The sequence below is a fragment of the Sarcophilus harrisii genome, chromosome 2, assembly GCF_902635505.1.
Source record: "Sarcophilus harrisii chromosome 2, mSarHar1.11, whole genome shotgun sequence".
Lineage (NCBI taxonomy): Eukaryota > Metazoa > Chordata > Mammalia > Dasyuromorphia > Dasyuridae > Sarcophilus > Sarcophilus harrisii.
In genome coordinates this window covers 606491831-606510066 of record NC_045427.1, presented here as the reverse complement: position 1 = coordinate 606510066, position 18236 = coordinate 606491831, and the positions used below count along the sequence as shown (strand labels likewise).

The 18236-nt window shown below is 42.4% G+C and overlaps 1 protein-coding gene across 9 annotated transcripts in view; it reads left to right on the top strand.

Annotated features, from left to right (window-relative positions):
- Window positions 1–18236, top strand: part of ZMIZ1 (zinc finger MIZ-type containing 1) — a 430170-nt gene that overhangs the window by 53991 nt on the left and 357943 nt on the right. For 2 of the 9 annotated variants that reach the window (XM_031956401.1, XM_031956400.1), the window contains exon 2: window positions 2585–2693. The exons of the other annotated variants lie outside the window; for them this stretch is intronic. The gene's annotated coding sequence lies outside the window, so the exon portion shown is untranslated. The remainder of the gene's footprint in view (window positions 1–2584; window positions 2694–18236) is intronic. 9 annotated transcript variants of the gene reach the window in all.

Here is an 18236-nt window from a genome sequence, read left to right as displayed (position 1 = left end):
AGTCTAACAGAAAGGCTTGCGGTCCAGTAGGGAGACCTTGAGCTGGCAGGGCTGTGCAGAATGACCTTGCATGAGGCATGTAAACTCTGTGGGCTTTATATGTAGCCCTGATAACATTATATCCTATCAACTCCCCAGGCTGGCATTTAAAGCCTTCCCAATCTGATGCCACCGGAACTCCCCAGACAGATTTCACCTTTCTCCCCTCTCACATACTCTGTCTCAGAGCCAGATCGGCTTCTTTGCTGTTCCCATAACTTACCCTCTGATCTCCAGCCTCTTCACCTGGGCCCAACATCATCCCCTTCCTCCTCACTTTTTAGTCTCTTACAATCCCTAATTTTCTTCAAGGCTCAATTTGGGTGTCACTCCTTGTGGGAGCTGATTGCGTTCTTCCTTCTCAAATGATATTCAGTTTCTTTATCCATTTTTCCTACTCCTCTAGTAGAATGTAAACTCCTTGAGGACAGTGACTGTATTTCATTTTGTCTTTGTATATCCCAGGGTCTGATTCAGAGCAAGTGCCTAATAAAATGTTTATTGAATATAACCCTTCTTCCCTGGCTTCCAGGATGAGGTTTTTAACCTTTTTTGTGTGTTTCTAGACTCCTTTGGTAGATTGGCGAATCCCGTGAGCCTTTCTCAGAATCATGATTTTGAGTACATAAAATACATGGGATTTCAAAGGAAACCAATCATATTGAAATACAATTATCAAAGTAGCTTAAAAAAAAGATAAGTTCACCAATTCCAGGTAAAGAACTGCTCTATCAGATCACAGACATCAAAAGACTTTAAGGCTGTCGGCAGAGAAAGGCACTCTGGCACTGCCAGGTGGTTATGAATATTACAGAACTACAGGGTGGTTTGGAGGCTGGCCTTCCTCTTGCAGGGGGTAGGAGAGGGTAGGGTGAGGAGGAAGGGGGAGTTCATCAAAGGGTACCTCCCTCAGAAATTATTTCCCATGATACCAGTTCACTCCTTCCTAGAAAACCTTTTCCATAGTTTCCCTTTTTGGGATTTTAAAGATATTTTCTCTTTTCCTTTCTGTGATTAACTGCAAACACTAGATCCTTCCTTTGGGTTTTCATTTATCCTGAGAGGGCTGGATTTTTAAAAACTCTTTATCAGAGTGAGATTTTTTCTATGTGTCAGATGTGTCTTGGACTGACCATTCCTCCAGCACCCATGTGAAGAAGCTGATATTCTCTCACCTGTATTTGAACAGACTCTCACCCAACACAGAGCAAAAGGTTTGGAGGGGCAAAATGAGTATATAGTTAAGCATAAAAATCTCTTTTTTAGGAGGAGGCAGAAATCATAGCTGTGGAGATGTGTAAACACTGTTATTTTTAGCCACATAGAGTGCTGGGGTGAGCCGGTCTGACACTCACTTGGCATAACTCCCCTATTTATATTCTTCTCCAGGAAAAGACAGTTCATTTACCTCGTCCTTGCTTCTCTCATCCCCATAGTTTCTTGGAGAGGATGGGGGCCACGAAGGTCTAGGGCTAATTAAGAGATGGAATCAGCTTCTCAACGTCTTGCATTCCATGTTTGTATTTGGCCTGGCCTGGCAGCAAACAGTGGGGTTTGGGGTGGGGGTGGGGGAAGTGGGTGAGAGTTTCTATGGGATGGGGAAGCTTAGAGCTAAAACAACACAAAGAGGGGGAAGGATGTGGTTTTCAGAGATCTGACTTTATGAGTGGTAAAAAAAAAAAAATGAAAAGAGATTGGTAGACTAGAATTTTAGAATTCTTGTTCTATAATTGACATATAGGTTAGTTTTGCCCCCTCAACTAGACTTTGAGACACCCCCCCCCCCGCCCCCAAAGAGGCACTATACCCGTGGCCACTTTCATTTTCTGATCCACCATCATTTGGCCTTGAATGTTGCTAATATTTATACCTCTTAGGGACTCAGTGTAGAAGTGTATGTTTTGTTCTGATTGGGGGCCGGGGGCTGGGGAGGCCCAGGGGAAACTGTGGCTGCAGAAGGGAGATGATTGGAACTCATTCCATTTGCTTCATATCCAACCAATCACAAATGTCTAGCTCCAGCCTTCTCTACTTCCTTATTTTTGGTTCCTGGTTAATTAATATTTCCCCATACAATGGACCAAAGATAAAAAGGGCTGGAGAAAGCCCAGGTTAAGTAAAAGCCCCAGATAATCCCTCACATCTCAATTTTCACTTACCAGTTATTTTCTCAAGGGGGTCAATAGTGACAGAATTTAGTTCTCTCCTTTTTCCCACTCTCTGCTAAAGTTATCAGTGAACGCAGAAATGTTTTCATGGTAATAGGGAGAAGGAAAAAGGAGGAACAAAAGAGCGAGGGTATTGCATGGGATATTGGACAGAGATCAGAGCTCAGAGAGATCAGAGCTGCTCTCTCTTTTAAAGGCCGAGCCCAAGGGTGTGTCTTCGAGCTATACAGGTCATCCCAAAGTTCTATGACTCAGTCAGTCTCAATGTGGAGTTAGTAGGTTCACATACTATCAAAGAGATCATCAGAATCCCCACATTGTGTCAGTAGGATTGTCTGTACTCCTTACATATGTATGTATATGCATCTTTGATGTAGGTTTCTTCCTGTGACCTTATCAGTGTTGACCAGGACCCTCCCCATCACAATCCCTTAAGGAAGCTTACTGTTGGGTTGGCAGAGAATTCAGTCCACGTATACAGTCAAGGTGGGTAATCTAAGACTTTAATTATAGCCCTGAATGATTCTCTTTGGCTATCTACACTAATCAGATTCACCAGATAATTGCTCAGGTCTCCAGTTCTCTTGAACATCACTCTGTCATTGTTGGGCAGTCAGACTTCCCTCTTAGTTTGCACACTCCCACAGGGAGCCAAATATACTCTGGTCTGGGACTTCCTAATTTCCTGACTTTGGGGATGTGATTGAGCTTACAGGATTTGGAGTCTGGGAGATTCTGTACATTTTGTTTCTCTCATAAAATCATCTAGTCCAAGGGGTCAAGAAACCATCGACTGTGGGCCAGATCCAGCCCGCCACTGGTTTGGGTCCAGGGAGCTTCGAATGATATTTATAATTTTAAAATAAAGTTTTATTTTATTTCAAAATGTTGAAATCATTCTGAACTCACTGGCCATATAAAAACAAATGGCCTTGGTCCAATCAATCCCTTCCTTTTAAGAGCTAACCCTTAGCACTTTAGCAAAGGTGTCCCTAGTACCATAGATTATCTCCTTTGATCATCCCACAACTACCCTGTGAGGTTTAAGTGTTATAGTTATTGTTTCCTCTGTTTTATAGTTTGGGAAACTAAGGGTGAGCTATAGAACTATGATCCTCAAGTGACTTGCCCAAGCTCACACAACCAGCAAGTGTCAGAGGTGATGCTCTAATTCGGGACTTTCCTGACTCCATGACCAACCTTTCCACGCTGCTTCCTTTTACAGAGGATCAGTGTTGGAAATTTAGAAATGGAAGACGTCTGAGAGGTTATTATATAGGGCAACCACTTCATTTTGTAGAGGAGGAAACAGAGACCTTTTGATGTGCCCCAAATCCCACAGCTGGTAAACACCAGATAGGGGGTTTGAACATGTCCTTTTGACTTATCCATTGTGTGGCTGCCATTGTACCACTGGGCACTGGGCTAGCGCTGGGAATACAGTGACAAACATGAAAAAGCCCATGTCCTCAAAAAGATTGGACCTACCAGAAGGAAAACAAATTTCCCATTCACCTCTGCTTCAGTAAGATAAGGGATTTGATGGTGGTGGTCTTGTTATTTTGGGGGAGGGTCAGTCATTTGAGTCTGTGGAAGGAAGCGCAGGAGACCTCCAGCACACTTCACAAGATCATAATTCAGATTTCTGCAGGAGGAAAGTTCCCAGAGTATATCCCAGAAGGAGGTTTCAGCTAGAAGAGTGACACCCAGTGAGCTGACTGAAAAAATATTTTTGGAGGTCAAACTTGAAGGTCAAAGTCCCTCTGAGAGACTGTCAACTACTGTTTGTTTGCACATTGAAAATCAACCACGGGCAGTGAATTTTGTTAACCCAAACTTTCGGTATTGATAGTAAATACTTATTGGGATTTAAAATAGAAAACAGTTAATGAGCTTTCTGAAATTATCAAGCTGTCAAAGCCAGCTCTGCATTTTATTTCTCAAAGAAGCTATAGGCTCCGTATTTCATGTCAGAATTGATGGGTGTATTTTTTTTTAACTGCTTTGGGTTTCAGAATTGTTGTGGAAAGCAAGAAAAAAAGCAGATGCTGTATCCAATTGCTACCAAACTGTCTTGAAAAGCTATAAATATTTTGTAAAAAGACTAGCTCCAAGGGCAGGATATGTTTGTTATCTCTTCACCAAGAAAGTTTATTCTGGAAATTAAGACAATCTTTCGTGTTGTTGTTGTTAACCTCAGGTACAGAAATGGCTGACACAGGTCAGCTGTGTTTCGGAGTAGTTTTTCTTTCTTTGAAAAGAGTTCCGTTTGCTGTTTTGTTCTTCCAAATTTGCCCCCGAGTGTGGCCAGTTTTCCTAAACTTTAAATGATTTTAGTTTCTTCGAAGGGGTGGGGCTGGAGGTGGTTACAGTTTCTGGGAGGAAGAGCAAGCACAATTAGAAATTTTGGCCAATTGTTTGCCTTGTACATGCCACTGAAATCCCCAGCACAGTAGAACCAGTGCAGTCTTGGTTCCAGAGAATAAGTGAGCATCCTCTCCAAGCTGTCCTTTCCCCACCCACCCCAGCCCCCTAGTCAGGCAACCCAGAGGTGCCTGTGGTTGTTGAGAGTGGCTGCCAAATGTAGACACATGAGCCCGGGCCCGACCAGAGTCCTGGTTACTAGATAAATAGCCCCTGCAAGATATCAACCACTTAGCTCCATGATGGAAGACCTTCTGGGAAGACCAGATACAGAATAAACAGGCTCTGCCCCCTCTCTGAACAATCCTGAGAAGGAGGAGGATATCAGACAGCCTGAAAGAAATCTGTAGGAGGCTCTCCAGGAGCCAGTGGTGGGGTGGGGACTGGGCTGGCTATATTTCTCTGAGAAATAATACAGGGGGAATCCAAAAAGGGGGGAGACCAAGAGTTGGATTTTTAAAAATTATGTGTAAGATTTTTTTTGTTATTTTTTTTAAGCTGGGGGAACGGAGGCTTTCCCTTCCTTTCCACCGACCTGAATCCCACAGGTTCCTCTAGGTCCAGTTTCACTATCATTTCTTTGATGCTTTGCCAGGGTGATCTTTCTCCCTCTCTGAACTCTTGCCTCATTTATGATTGCTCCTGTTGATTTCATCCACCCGGCTCAGTGTTCTTCCTTCTCTTCCTATAGGAGTGTCTGATCTTGCCAAGGACATGAACTTTTTGTTGTCCAGGTCTAATTCATTTTTGTTTTCTACACTGCCTTCCATTTATGTTGTATTTTTTTTTTTTTTAAAGAGATTTCTTGTCTCCTCCATTCGAATGTAAACTCTTTGGAATTCTTTCTTTTGTGCTTGGATCTCTAGCCCCTGACACACAGTAGGCACGCAGGGAACACTTGTTGATTGATTGGCGGGTAGCATCCCACTCGTAGTAGACATTCAGTAAATGCTTATTGATTGATGGCCTGGATTTCTCCAGCTCCCAGGCCTCTGCTGTCTGCTTCAATTATAACTCAGGAACCACAGAATTTCATGGGTGGGGAGTTTGATCCTCCCGGTGTATTTTAAATTCCTTTCCCTTGGGCCGGGCCAGAGCAGGATTTAATTGTGGCTCATTCTGCTCTTCCTCTGTTTGTCCCTCCTCCCCCAGTTTAATTTTCCCGAAGGGGGAAGTGACACTTGTCACTCTTCCCCACCCTCACCCCCCAGCCCCGGAATGATGGCAGCAGAGTAGGTGGAAGTCTGTTTTCTAGAAGGCCTCTTTGTCAGAGTGCATTTAAATTCTTCTGGAGTTGTGTTTGATGATATTTTGGGTAATTGCCTATTGTTCATCAATCCCTAATCTGTTCTGCGGTGTGTAGCTTTGCTTCCTCTCCCCTTCTGTTGAGGTAAACAGTCTTTCCCCCAGGGGAGTGTATTTCTGCAGTGATTCCCAACCCTGAATGTTTCCACTGGCTGGCTTGGCTGGCCCTCCCTATCAGGCGGCCTGGGGCAGAACAGACCAGCCTGGAGCTGGCCAGATACATGTAGAAAATCCTGCAGACATTAGGGAGGGGGACTGGGGAGGGGGATGATGCTGGGGAGGGGGCGGGGGAACTGGCCACAAGGCAGAGACACTTCCATTCCTGAACCACTGAAGCTGGGAGGCAGAGGCTACAGTGGTGGTCTGGCCAAAGGCACTGCTTCAGGAACTCATCCTGGTGCTTTGGACTCTAGAGTCAGAAGAATCAAAGACTGGCTGTGTGGCCCTGGGCTTGTTACTCAGTGGTCTGGGTCTCAGTGTCCTCAAATGTCAAGTGATGGGTCAGACTGGAAACCCTCTAAGGTTGCCATGAGGCCTCGGCTGGAAGGGTAAGAGAGGTGAACCTCACTTTGCTCCTGACCTGAGGGGCTTTTCTCCTCCCTCCTTGTTGAATCTATAGGTTTCCCTTGCTTTAGCTAGCTTGGGTTTCCTGAAGGCCGGCTCAAACACAGGCCTTCTCTTTAAACTCAGCAGTCAGAGAACATAGGAAGATATTAGGCCCGACCATTTCTGCCAACTTCTGCCCTTTGGTGGGAGGAATTGGCTTTTTTTGCCTAAAATATTCTCTAATTTATTTCTTGATATCGATTCTTCTATCCTTCCTCCCAATCATGTAGGGGCTGATGATCCTTAAAACTTTGGGCAATGGGAACTAGAAGGAATCTTTGAGATCATCAAGTCCAGGGGTATTTAACCCCTTGAGAACCATGAATAGATTTCAGGGGATCCATGAATTTAGATGGAAAAAAAGATAGCATTTTACTAGTCTTTAACTGCAACTTTGTATTCTTTCAGTCATGAATATAGGCAATAAATGTGATTCTGAAAGGGCTTTCATGGGATTCTGTCCGTGGGGCCTGCCTGGACACACACACACACACACACACACACACAGAGCAAAGAAGTCTTGGTCCAGTCTAATCTCTGTATTTAATGCATGGGGAAACCGAGGTCTGGTGTGAGTGAGGCGTTTGCCTACAATGACAGAGATGGGGGTTGAAGGCCTGGGTACTGAATTCCATTAATGTTCATTCCACTTCCAGCGGGTCTGGGAAAATGGGGGTAATGCAGGGAGTTGGGGTGAGGAGGAGGAGAGAAGAAGGAAGAAAAATCCTCGGTGGGTTTCTGCAAGCTAGAAGCCATTGAGTAAAGCTGGATTCAAGGAAATTCAGCTGACTGACTAAGGCGGACTGGGTTGGGGGAAATAAATGATACCAGGCTGCTCAGGCTGGGTAACAAGCCCAGCCTGCTTGGTGATTCTCGTATTTTAGTGCAAAACGCCTGTCGACTTTAGGACAGTGATTTAAACGTTTGCGGCAAGCGCCTACTGATTTATTGGGTTGTTTTGGAAGGGCCTGACTACATTAGCGGCTCCTCAGAGCTGAGGGTTCTGCAGATGGCAAGCCCTGCTTCTCCATAGCTTATGTGTGTGTGTGTATGTGTGTGTGTTTCAATTGAATCAGGTTGATGTATATATATGCTGGATGCCAAGAGAATCTGTAAGCCTATAAGGGTACCTCAAGTCTTGAGCCATTTAGAGGGGCAATATTATTCATCGTGATAATGTAAATTAATATTTATCGAGCGCCCACAGCAGACTTGGAGATGCACAAGCCCCATTTTGGTTGCACAGGAAACATACCCCTTTCATGCATGCTAACAAAAGACCCTGTGTGGCTAAGGACGCCCAGAGCCTTCTTGCATGTGAAATCTCGGCGTGAGTTTTATCATGATAATTACTCTTTGCGATTTTGCCCTTCCAGATCAAGGCTCTTAGTTTATTTCTGATCTACCGTCCTTGAGAAATAATAGTCGTGAGAATAATTCCCATATAGGTAGATGGCACTCGATGGGGTTCAAAAGGATTTTCTTACTCACGTGGAATGTTAGTGTAAGCTCCGTGTTTTATGATGGAAGGAACTGAGGTTTGGGGAGATGAAATAAATACCTTGTGTTACACATGTAGGTAACAGCGGAGCCAAGAGTTCCAAGTGCAGTGATCTTACCTCCGCTATGTTTTCTCTCTTATAGCTTGGGAGGTGTTAGGGATAGCTGAGTTATTCTTTGCAGACATTATTATTCTCTACCTACAATGATAAGAATATCACTTTATCGATTTACTTTTTTTTTGGCAAGGCAATTGTGGTTTAAAACTTGCCCAAAGTCACACAGTGTCTATGGTCAGATTTGAACTTGGGTTCTCTTAACTCTAGAGCTTGTGCTCTTTCCACTGTACCACCTGGCTGCCCCAACAGTATTGTTTTCTGATGCATATTCTTTGTAATACATCTATGGTTAGACACCTGTAAGCCCTTATTTTCTGTCTGTGCCCTTTCTCTCTGAGAAAAAAATTCTTATCACTCTCTTGTGATCAGGATGATTTTGGGGAGGGGAGGGGACACAAGCAGGGAAGGAGGAGTTACTGAGTATCCAGGTGTTTGCAGCCCCTTCATGCTTTCATTCACACTCATTCACTCATTCAAAAATATCTTAATATAAAAGTGCTTTCCTGGGTGATGAGGGGGTAGGTGGGCCAGGAAGAGCTACAAAGGGCACTGTAGTGTACTAGGAAAATAGTATTGACCTTGGAATCAGATGATACAAGTCCAGATTTTGGTCCTGGCCCTGTATGACCATGGACAAATCACTTACGTTTGAGACTAGAATTTCTTAACTGTGTAGCAGGACTAATCAGACTTAACCTAATCTTCACAGGATCTTCTTGAAGGAAATGCTCTACATCAAAGACCTAGACCCATGGGAATTGTTACTACTACTATAAATAAATAAATGCTATTTTAAGAAATTACCATAAATAAAACCCAATCTTCATTATAGAAAAAGAGACCTTTTCTCCTAAGGTCCTCAGATAAACTTTCTGGGGCTGATAGAACTTCCTTCTCTCCCCCAAATTCCATCAGTCTTAGGAAAGATCTGAGAGGCTTTTGGCCAGCTTGTCCCTGTGCAAGGAAGGATACAGTGCTGTTCATTGATATCCATTGCTATTGACCCAGAGATTAATTAACCATTTGGATTGATCATCCAATCATCTCAAACCAGCCTCCCCTTCCTATAATAGCCAGGACAGGGCTCCTTGACCCAGGGAATTGGTCCATTAAGCTGTGAAAAATGCCACTCTTTTTTTCACTCTTCCTTAATAAAGACCCATTAGTGTGTGTGGTTAGAATTAGGTCAAAGTGATGGTTCTGACACCTCATTAGAAGACCACTCTGAGTCCCAGGATCTCTAGACTGAGTGAAGACCTCAGTTTGCCCTAATCTATAGATTTCTCTAGTGCCTTCCCATTTTCCCTGGATTCCTCAGTCAGGAGAATTGTAGATTACCATCGGAAGAGATGCGTTTTGTTCAGCTAATCTTGGGTTCTTGGGACACCACAGTATTAGAGCATTCCTTTAATAACATTTATTATGCCTACTGTATATAGCCTATGTGAGAAAGAGCCCTGGCTAGGAGTAAAGCCTGAGTGATCTTGGGTAAGTAATTTTATCTCTTAATGTCTGTTTTCTTCATTTGTAAAAATAATTATTTTATTTTAGCTCATATTTAAGATTTAAAGGCAGCTAAGTGACATAGGTAAGAGAACTGGGACTAGTCAGAAAAACCTGAATTCAAATCTGACTTCAGCAATTTGAAACTATGCCTAAAGGGCTATAAAACTGTGCATACCTTTTGATTCAGAAATACCACTGTGAAAGACATACAGAAAAGGGGGAAAAGGATTCATCTGTACAAAAATATTTATGGCAGCTCTTTTTGTGGTATTTAAGAATTGGAAATCAAAAGGATACGCATTAATTGGAGAGTGGCTGAACAAACTGTGGTATACCACATTGGAATATTAATGTGCTGTAAGAAATGACAAGCAGGATGCTTTCAGAAAAACCTGAAAACACTTATATGAACTGATACTGAGTGAAGTGAACAGAACCAGGAAAATATTGTACACAATAACAGCAATATTATTCGATGAAGAATTGTGAATGACTTAGCTATTTCTAGCAATTCAATGATCTAAGACAATCCCAAAGGACTAATGATGCAGTATGCTATCTGCCTCTAGAGAAAGAACTGATATTGATTGAATACAGACTAAAGCATGCTATTTTTTCACTTCCTTTCTTCCATGTTTTTCTTTTATTCAAGTCTTTTTATTCAAAATGACGAATGTGGAAATGTTTTACATAATTGCACATTTGTAACCTATATCTGATTGCTTATTGTCTCTAGGTGGGAGGAGGGGTAGAATTTGTAACTCGAAATTTTAAATAAAACTTAAAAAAATTTTAAAAACGATTAAGAAGTTCTATTAAGGGGCATGTCTAGCATCACACTGGTAGTAAGTACCTGAGGTGGAATTTGAATACAGGTCTTCTTGATGAAACTACCCAAAAGAGAGAAGCCAAGCTCACAGGTGGCTTAAACCCAAGATTTTAGCATCATTAACACTGAGGTGGGAGAATTAATGATAAAGGTTTCATTTGTGGTCAGTTTCTCCTGGCCTTTGTCTGGAAATTCCTTAGCCTATTCTTCCCATCGGATTGAATGCTCCCAAAATATATTTTCATTTTTGGCCAAGAAAAATGTCTTTGAATTTAAGTTGGGCCGATAATGACTTTAGTTAGCTATGAGAAAGAACTTACAAATAAATGTTGGAAGTTGCTGACTGAAATTTGCTGTAGTAGAGAATAGGATGCCATTTTGGATTGGTTCTGAGCCTTGCTTCCAGCTGCCTATTTGGTGGCAACAACTGAATTTTCTTCCACACCTCTACATTCAACATGTTCCAGCTCAAACTCCAACAGACCTGCCCCTCCTACCAAATCTTTTTTTCTGTTTTGTCTTTCCAAGTTACACTCATAACCTTGGAGTCCAGTTTCACTTCTCTTTCTTACATCCAAAAAATCAGGAAAATGTCATTGACTTAAAAAAAAAAGTTTCCTTAATGACTCACATTTTAATTTCTCATCGTTCTGATCTATTCAGAAATCTTTCATGGTTTTCCCTTGCTTACCAAATAAAATCTAAACATCCTGGCATTCAAGGCCCTCTCCAATTTGCCCACTGCATGCCATTGTAATCTTCTCATGACCTCTCTTTAGCACTGTAATCCAGCTACTCATTCCTGTTCTATCTCATTTGTACTCCTTTGTACACACCGGCCCCCATGTTCTTCCCATCCACTGGATATCTAATCTTCCTTAATTGTCCAACTCTTGTCCCCTGGAGTGGTCCCTGAAATCTCCCCTTCCTCCTCTCCAAGTGAAAGTGAAGTCTCCTAAAATGTCTCAGATAAGCACTTTCTCTGGTCCCCTCTATGCCATTGTTACTTGTGTATTTCCCTCTCCTAGTAGGTTGTAAGCTCCTTGTGGGTAGGAGTTAATGCCATCAATGTCTTTGTATCCCTGGCAACTGGAATAGAGACTTCCAACATTATATTCACTTAGTCAGTGTTTTGATGGGCTTGATAGATTCTTCTCATCACTTGGTGTCCTATATATAGTCCTAAATAGGATTTTTCTGTCTTGCCCAAATGCAGCTTTGAACTTTTCCCTCTGGGGTGTTTTTAAGGGGATTGTGATGTGGTTAGGAACTACTACTGGACTTCCTTCTGAATTAGCCTGTGAATGAATGGAGAATTATAGAACCTTTGAGCTAGAAGGGTAGCGATCAGCCATGAGGCAGCTGGATATTAAATGACCTGCCCAAGTTCACCCAGTTAGTTCAGAATAGAGCTCCCCTCCTCCCCCCTTCCCTCCTCCTAATGTAAAATTGATATTCTAAGACATTTGGGTTGTCCAATCCTGGATTGAAGTTAAAGTTTCCTAAATTATTATTGTTATTATTATTATTTTAGAAAACAGGTTTTGACTGTAAACAAACACTCTCTTCAAAATGTTTTCCTATGACAGCAGCTTTTCCTGGCTAGGGTGCTATCAACATTTGGCACGCCTCCTCCCTGACTCTAGCTTTTTTGAAAGGGATTCAAGAATGCAGAGCAGGCTGGCTGAGGGAGGAGAGGGAGAGAGGGGCCTTGAACCCCTTTGTTTCCAGCTGCAGTGAATGCTGTCTTCCCCCTTCACAGCCCCTATTGGGACTTGCTGGTTGGGGGGAGACTTCCCTTTTAAAATCCAATGGAGAAGTGGGGGTGGGGGTGGTAGAGAAGCCAGGAAGAGCCTAGGAGCTGGTGGATCAGGTGTCCTGGGGAGGGAGAGTTCTGTGGGGCCCTGGGGGGTTGAGGGGAAGAGAAGCCCAATTTTGTGTCATTGTTTATGAAGTCACTGCCTGGGATTTTGGTGCAAGGTGATAGGAAATTGGTATTTGTCTAAATTTTACTGGCCCCTGAGGAGAAAAGTTGAAATTATAAGGTAGCTGGGTTTGCCATAAATATGGAATATGATATTCTGCCATGAAGGCTCACGTTGGTACAGGACTGAGAGTTTTCAGGAAAAGAGGCAACATAGAGTGCGGATTGGGATGGCCTAGGAAATAACAATGAAGATGCTGCTAATAATAATCACCAACATTTATATAGCACTTTGAGGGTAGTAGAATATTTTGTGCCAATTATTTAATGAAGGAGAATCCAAGGTCAGACATCCTGCTGTTGCATTTGACCGAGTGTCAGGAACCTGTGCGCTAGTCTAGGTACTTCCAGAAACTATGTGACCTTAGGTTACAGTTGCCCAACTATTCTCAGTTGCCCTCTTTGTACAATGAGGGAGCACTGAGTTGATTTCTAAGGTCTTTACCAGTATGGCTGTGTTTTTGTAGCCATGAGTTGGGTTGGTACCTACCGTACCACCCATTTCCATCTTATTAGTCCTGAGCTGGATTTGAATAATTGACGTTGACCCCAACCCTTGAGATACACCCTGAATCCATCTAGCAGTCAGTCCCCTATTATCACCCCCTCGATGCCCTCTCTTTTCACTTGAAGCTTGAGATTTAGGTAATCCATACGAAAGCACTTCCAAATAGTCGAATGGTTTGGTTGTTGGAACCAGAAATGAGTTGCTGAATTGGCATTCTGAATGTTAGAGAATTTTGAAGAATGGGACATGGAGAGCTTCTTCTGTGTGTGGAAGGCTGAGGTGGGGAAGGTATTTATGTCGGGGATTTTCTGTTTGGGGAATAAATGTAGAGGCATGGAAGTAAATACATGACCTCTCGGGTTCCCTCCTAGCCTGTGGCTCCCCGCTCCTTCTCCGGGTGCCTTCTTAATTGCTGGGGGATGAAATCCCACCCTTTTTCCATCCATAGCAAATGAATTCATGCCTGTAGGACCTGGACTCTTTGCACTCTGCTATGTGATATCTACCCAGGAAAACACCCCAGTGGAAACTGCATGAATGATTGATAAAAGCTGAGGGCTGTTTAATTTTTTTTCCCTGTTTAATGGCTATCAATAATTTAATACAACTTCGTATATTTTTAAGAAATAGCCTCCTTTTACAGTCTTCAGTTTAGCAGGCTAAATGATTGAATATCTAAACCTACATCCTCAAAGAAACATATTCCACACTTCAAAGAAATCGAGGATGCAAGGAGAGACATTTTTCTACTAAACCAACATCTTGATAGCTTTTCTTCCCCTCACCCCAATTGCTTTTTGTGGGGGATGGGAAGGGAGCGCAGGGAGGTGTGGTGGGAGGGGATTTGTTGAAGTCAGTTCAGCTCAGAGAAAGGTAATTGCTTTTTTGGGTCTCAGAGAGCAGTTGCTGAGCAGCACAGGAATGGACATCTGCTGTCAGCTTAGCCCACCCAGAGCCAGTGATGCAAAACACTCCAGGGTGACATGAGGGAGACTCAATTACATTTTCCCTTGCTTACCAAAAGGGGGGGGGGGGTGTGGAGATAGGGTGTTGAGGTAGAGGTACCTGTTAACCCATCTCCAAGGATTTTTCCTTTTCCTTCCTTCATTTTTTCTTTTTCTCTTTGTATCTTCTCCACCTCCTCTTCCCTTATTTCCTTTCTTTTCCTTTTCCTTTCTCCCTTTCTTACTTTCCCTCTCCCTCCTCACTTGTTCTTTCTTCCTTCTTTCTCTTCTCTCTCCCTCTTCCCCCTTCTCCTTTGTTCTTTCTTCTTCCTCTCTTCTTTCTCCCTCTTCCCCTTCTTTGTTCTTTCTTCCTTCTTCTCCCTCTCTTCTTTCTCCCTCTTCCCCTTCTCCTTCCTTCTTTCTTCTCTCTCTCTCCTCCCTTCCATCTCTCTTCCCTTCTCCCTTCCTCCCTCTTTTTTTTCCTTTCTCCATCTTTTTTTTCTTTTTCCTTTCTCTCCCTTCTTTTTTCCCTCTATCCTTCTTCCTTTCCCTTCTCCCTCTCTTTCCCTCCCCTTCTATTCCCTTCCTCATTCCCAGATCTCAGCATTCCTGGGTAGATGAGAATCCATTTTATTTCTCTCTTTTACTTGTTTCTCTCCTCTGCTCCTTAGTTCCCTCTTGGGTGATAGGTGATATTCAAAGGTCCTCTGCTGGACAGGCCGGGTGACAGTAACAATAACAGGAAACTTCTGTGTATTTCGAAGGCCATTTATGTTTTTCTTTCAGATTCAGTAGCAGTGACTGTTGTTGACCTTGATGTCTGGCTGAGTGTCCACATTATGAGCATAGTCCTGGGCACACTGAAGAAATAGAGAGGAAGGGAGAAGATCTGTCTCTGTTTTGGGGAAGCTGTCAGCCTAATAGGGATATATAAGTCCCTGCATGTGAAAAGACTAAAAGAACATTGTAAAGAATCAGGAAAATCAGGAGCAAATGAATACTGTATTGGAATCTGGAGTTCACCCAGAGTGGAATCTGACAATTTAACCACAGGCTACTGGAACTAGAAAGGGGCTTATGAAACATTTAATTCACTGTCAGCCCCCATGTAAGGAGATTGAGATCAGAGATGAAAAGATAGCACAATGACTTAGATGGCAGTTGAACTAGGTCTTGAACTTGGGTTTCCAAGACTTCTTAGTTTATGCAAGGCAGTATCATTATCAGTTATTGAGTATTTATGAAGGCTCTTTGTCAGCCCTGATGTAGTGTCCATGCTGGGGAGGACTTCCTGATCATCAGTCTAAAAGTGGCCAAGAAGAACTTTAGATATTGGGGAATGGGAGGTTATGGGCATCCTAGGACTGAAGTATGCATTTGGCTATGTGAGAGTTAATAGATCTGGAATCCTGTTTCTTTGTTGTTCCTCACACTTAACTCTCCATTTTCCATCTCTGTGCCTTTCCACTGGCTGTTTGTTCATGCTCGAGAACGTTCCTCTTCTTCACATCCATCTCTTAGGATCACTAACATCCTCCATGCCTTGATTCAAGCACCGTCTTTTAGATGAGGCTTTTCTTGATTCCCAACTCACCTCATCCCTTCAGTTACAGTGTGATCATCCCAAATCACCTTGTGTATGTTTCCCCTCTCTCTCTTTTGTGTATATCCATATATATCCCAGTTTACCTGGCTCAGATAAATTTCCAACTTAAGAAGGTAAGGACTGTTTTGCTTTTGTATCCCTAGTCCTAAGAACACACTTAGTACACAGTAGGCACCTAATAAATTCCTATGACTTAACATCTTCTCTGTTTTCTAAACCCAGGTACCTGAGGGCATCTGGCCTCTGAAAGTCAAGGACTGCCTCCTCCCCTCTCTGTTCAGCCTTAGCACAGTCAATACATTGAGGGATTTTTAGCAGATCAAATGCATTCATCTGTCTGGCATTACAATTCTTAATTTGCTCCGGCTGGCAGTTTGGTTTGTTTCGGGAGAGACTTTCCATTGTAAGACTGTCAGGCGCCCTTGATATTATATTTTAATAGATAATTAAGAAGGAAGGAGCAGTACACATTTCACTGATGTCGTCGCCCCTGCTGAAAAATGAGTCCTTCCCTCCTTTCCCCCCTCCTCCCAGTCATTTGCTGTGAAGCATCCTCCTCCTTCTTTCCTAGGCCCTTCCTCCCCACTTCCTGGCCTGTACCAGGTATGTTGGGAGCCACAGGTCAGTGCCATGGCCTCAGGGATTATGGGTATCAAAAATGCACATGATGGCTTTGGAGAGTCATTGATGCTCTCCATTTTCCCTCCCTTCCTTTATAGAAGTATTCATGTCATTTGGCCAAATAGCAGCCTCTCTTACTATCATTTCCATCCCATTTATGAAAACAAGATTCACAGTCCATTTCAACCCATAGTAGTATCTCCCTGCTCTGAATTCTTCCAACACTTTATGGGTACTATTCATTGGGCACTAAACATTGGGCCTGGTACTATGTGCCATATCTCTAGATCTAGACTGCAAGTTTAAGATCAGAGACTTGTTCTTAAATTTTATCTTCCCTCAGCAGACTTAGCAGAGGATTGGACATGGTAGACATTTGTTTGTAGATTAGATACTAGATTGCTTTGAAAAGTGCTTTCATACATGGTTTCAGGTACCCCCTCTGATAATTGTACAAACATGAACAAATAATCCTACAAACGTAGAGTCTCAGTTTCCTTGTCTGTAAAATGAGGATAATAATACTTTCAGAATTTACCTCAAAAAGTGTCATGAGTCTCAAATAACTTAATGAAAAAAGGCTTTGCATTTATACAAATACCAGTTTTTATTAATTTGGGTCACTAGACACAGTAAAGAAATGAACTTGTGAAAAAATGCTTTCATATTTTATTTTCTCCTTTGATTCTCATAATTGATTTATCTATTTCACAGCAGTGTTATTAAGCTCCCTCTTTGATAAAAGAGGAAACTGAGGCAGAAAGGAGATGAAGTGATTTGCTCCTTTGCACAACATTGTTCAAGCCTGTAATGGAAGGTTTTTTATGCCCATATATGTTGCCTTCTCTTCTATATTAACCCTGTTTATAAAAGATGGAGTGTATTTAAAGTAACTCTGAGGACATATTCACATGTATGTTCTAAAAAAAAAAAGACTTTTTTTTCAATTAATAAGCCTTTTTCTCCCTCTCCCCAAAAAATGAAAAAGGAAGAAAACAACATCCTCATAACTAATATGCACAGACAAACAAAATTAATTCCTGCATTGTTCAGGACTCCAGATGCATGTTTCTTGAATCTGTCTACTTGAGTCTATCACTTTTCTATCAGGACATGAGTAGCACACTTCATTATGGATCCCCTGGAATGCTGGTTGAGTATTACATTTAGCAGAATTCCCAGGTCTTTCAAAGTTGTTTGTCTCTATTGTTGCTATTTTTATTATATTGTTATTGTATTGTTGTTATTGTATCAGTTGTTCTTCTGATTCTATTCACTTCACTCTGCATCAGTTAATACAGGTCTTCCCAGGTTTTTCTAAATCCATCCCTTTCATAATTTTTTTTTCTGCTTGTTTTTTGTTTGTTTGTTTGTTTTTGAGGTAATCAGGGTTTAAGTCAGGGTCAGACAGCTAGCAAGCCTCAAGTATCTGACTGATTTTGAACTCAGGTCTTCCTGATTCCAGAACTTGTGCTCTATTCATTTTTTAAAAAGCACAATAGCATTCCATTATATCCATATACTTTTCTATTCATCCATTTCCCAGTTTATGTTTTCCAGTTTTGTGTTCTTTTGGTGTGAGGAGAGAGGAAGGAGAGGCAGGACAGGGAACCGAACCCTACCTTGAAATATTATCAGGTTTGACTATGGGCTTCTTGGCCTCCTGAAGGATTAATAGGTTAAGTGAGGGGTCCGAAGTCGCGTGGATGACCATCTCCTCCAGTCACCCTATGTGTCAAATGTGTGGGACACTGTGACTCAGTGTTGCCTCTTGGAAAGTCCCCTGAAGGCCTGGGCTCTGCTGAGTGGTCACTCTTCATTGTGATAGTTGCTGATGTGCATTTCTAGTTGCTCTCTTATGTTCCCATCCTTCCCTCCCTAGTTCTTTCTGTTGCTGAGTTACACTGGCCCTTTCTGTCAGGTGAGAAGAGAAAGAGAACTTGAATAGTGGCAGCCCCAGCACTTGGAAATTGTAAAAATTGGCTTTTGTCGTGTTCCAGGTTAGATGTTTAAAAATCAGTGTCATTGGTGTCTGTGCTAGCCCATAATTGTAAAAACTTCTGACTCCTGGATCATC